Source organism: Triticum aestivum, chromosome 1B (genome assembly GCF_018294505.1).
Source record: "Triticum aestivum cultivar Chinese Spring chromosome 1B, IWGSC CS RefSeq v2.1, whole genome shotgun sequence".
NCBI lineage: Eukaryota > Viridiplantae > Streptophyta > Magnoliopsida > Poales > Poaceae > Triticum > Triticum aestivum.
In genome coordinates this window covers 668,885,636-668,889,073 of record NC_057795.1, presented here as the reverse complement: position 1 = coordinate 668,889,073, position 3,438 = coordinate 668,885,636, and the positions used below count along the sequence as shown (strand labels likewise).

The following is a 3,438-nucleotide window of genomic DNA, read 5'->3' as shown; positions in this document are numbered from 1 at the left end:
TTACATTCACAAGTGTCGATTTTAATCTTCTGCTCATCATAATACTAGTAACACATAAATTCAGAGAATAAAACTTCTGCTCATCACAATACTAGTACGTGTGAAACTGGCTTCATCACTAGATCTAGTACTATTAGCCAACCCTGTGCACAAAGGATTTGATAATTGCACTTCATTGGTGATACCAAAGGAGGGCGTCAGTAATAATACATGCATGTCCATTGCAAATAATTGCAACTGCTTGAGAACTTTCCCAAACTCCAGACAGGGTTCCATCATATATGCTTCATCTTCCTCATAACTTTCTTCTGCACAGCGTCAATGTAATGGAAGAAAGCGAACCTCCAATGCTTCCAGAAAACTAATGTTCCAAACCATAGCCAGAAACCAAAGACAATTCCAGCGACCACCGAGTAGTACAACCAGACGACATCAAGTTCATGGTGATGTTCCTTTACCCCGTATGGTGTTGTTGTACCACTCGAACCATTGGTACATGCAATGCTCAGAGCGTGGCCACAGAGTCCTTGGTTGTTGCTATAAATTGACGGGTCATTGAGTGTTTGAAGTTGATTGCCATCAGGTATCTCTCCTGAAAGAAGGTTGTTGGAGAGATTAAGTGAGCTCAAGTACATCAAGTCTGATATGCTTGATGGAATGGGACCTAAGAGCTCATTCCAAGAGAAATCAAGGGACTCCATATTTGTCATATTGCCAATGTTGTTTGGGATACCACCGTATAAGTTATTTCTGGACAAGTTGAGGAACTGAATATCTTGAAGATTAAGTAGTTCTGCGGGGATCTCACCGGAAAGAGAGTTGCTTGATAGATCAATGCCAGTCATAAGCCTAATTGTTCTACCGAAAGTAATAATCTCGCCCCTTCAAGATTATGTCAAGCTGGCCATCAATTGAGTAGGATGTATAGCTCATATCTTCCCATGGTGGGATCTCTTCTGGCCATGTCTTGTGAGTAAAGTTGGCAAAACTAACTGGTATGCCGCCTGTAAGATTGTTTTCAGCTAGGTCAAGTATTTGGAGAACAATGAGTTGAGTAACCTCATGAGGAATACTTCCATGAAACACATTTGATCGTAGTCGGAGAACCCTTAGGAATGGATTTCTTACCCCGATCCATGTAGGAATTACACCGGAAAAGGTGTTACCACCAAGATCTAGAGTGTTTAGGTTTCTGAAGTTCCTTACAACAGATGGAAAGCATCCTGTGAAGTTGTTGTTAGATAGATGTAATGAATCCACTGGAGCAACATTGTGTACTGAGATTGGAACTTCTCCTTCAATAGCATTGCTTGACAAATCCAGGTAAGCAAGATTTGGCAAGCTCCAAAAGCAATTAGGGATAACTCCAGACAATAGATTGTCCGATAGATCCAAGAAGAACATATTACTTAGCTGACGGAAATTCCAGTCAATGATGCCTGTAAATCTGTTTCCTGACAAGCTGATGATAGAAGCCTTGGGGATAATAATAGAAATCTTGCCCTCCAAATGGTTGGAGCTAAGGTCCAGTATTTTTAAATATGATGAGAAGTTGCCAAACTCTGATGGTATCACACCATTAAGATGGTTATTGGACAGGTCCAATATTTCCAAGTATTGCATGCTTACTAGCTCAGTGGGGATCATGTCGGTGAAAATGTTGCCAGAGAGGTACAACCCAGACAGATTCTCCCACCTGACAATCTCTGGTGGGATGCTTCCGGTGAAAGAGTTGTTTGCTATATTGAAACTGTCGAGGACGGTCCAGTTTGTGAAGAATTCGTGTGGAATGTTTCCATTAAGATTGTTATTCTCCATCGCAAACATTTTCAAGTACTGCAACCTGGAAAAGGCTTTGGGCAAACCTCCAGAGAGCTCGTTTCAGGACAGGTCTATGTATACGAGGCTAGTAAGGTTGCCCAACTCAAAAGGGATGGTTGAACTTAAATGATTTCCACTTATGTCCAGCCATACCAGCATAGAAAACTGCCCAAGTGATGTTGGGATCGGTCCACAAAGTGAGTTGCTGTTCAGGTCAAGCACTTCCAAACTATGCAGCGCCCCGAGCTCCTCTGGGATTCCACCGCTAAGATTGTTCTGTCCAAGTTTCAGCAACTCTAGTGTTGAGAGCATCGAGAGCGACCATGGTATTGGCCCAGATAGCATGTTGATAGACAGATCAAGGTCCGTCAAGTGCTTGAGTTTGCTGAACTGGTAGGGTATGGGACCAACAAAGTTGTTGCCGCCCAAGTTCAGAGTGACGAGGTTGAGAAATAGGGAGATGTTCACTGGTATGGTGTTGATGAGGTTGTTGTCGTAGAGTTGGAGCACGGTGAGGCTAGAGAGAGCAACAGAGTATAAGGCGTCAAGCGTGCCATTGAGGTTGGACTCTGTAAGCCTGAGCTGGGTAGCCCGGCCATGGTCATCACATGTTACACCATACCAGGAACAGGTCGGTGCGGCATACGACCACGAGGACAAAGATGAGGAGTTGAGGAGCGTGGACTTCCATCGAAGGAGTGCCTGTGCTTGTGCTTCCTCGGTGTGGCCGGCGGCGGCCTCAGCCGCCCATAGATGTAGCAGCAGGCTCAAAGACATGAGGAAGAGCATGCGTTGGGTTGCCATGGGATTGCCTGCAGGCCAGGGTGCTGGACTGGTGATGGCCGGATGAATGTGTTTGGATGGATGTGTGTATGCTACCAACACTTTTCTTTACTTGCTTGTGGGGAGCAATGGGTTGGCCGTTGGCGCATGCATATATGTATCATGGGAGAGTTTTTCAAAATGTGCTTGGATCACCACCCTCTCCGCTAGCTGTTATGCATTGGTCAATCATAGAGTATCTTTGTTCCGTTCAAACGTGGAATGTTAGGCCAAGATGTTGGTGCAGTAAAATCAGGCACCCACCGTTACATGCCCACTAATTTCTCCACCAATGAGTTTGGTAACACAGGGTTGCACGGTCGCGCTGCCGGGGCATGAATTTGGCAAGTGTCGCCGTCAATCTTTTTCATAGGCCACGTCCAACATAAACACTTTAGTTAGTGGAACTGGATAATCAAGAGGTGGTGGCAATGCTCAATGAGGAATGCAGGAATCTATCAACTTTTGGTCAGGTCGTGGAGGAGATAAAGGAGATGTTGAGGACTCGTCAAGAGTTCAGAGTGGCATGGGTTCGGCGCTCGGCAAATGCAGGAGCGCATGGTTTAGCTAGAGAGGGGGTTTGCAATGAGACTTCTAGTGTTTTTGTTTTTCCTCCGGATTGTATTATTCAGATTGTAGTGGACGAGATCCCGAACTTTGCTTAAGTTATAATAAAGTTGCAAGTTCCCCTAAAAAAAGAAACACTTTAGTTAGTGATATATGTAGTCATCATATGTGTTACTGTAGTAGTTAGTGATATATCATTTTCATAGGCCTGTCCTCCTCTTGGAAAGG

General features: G+C 44.5%; 1 pseudogene; it reads right to left on the bottom strand.

Annotated features, from left to right (window-relative positions):
- Positions 1 to 275: 275 nt before the first annotated feature.
- LOC123082112 (probable leucine-rich repeat receptor-like protein kinase At1g35710) lies at positions 276 to 2,710 on the bottom strand (annotated as a pseudogene).
- Between the last annotated feature and the right edge of the window lie 728 nt (positions 2,711 to 3,438).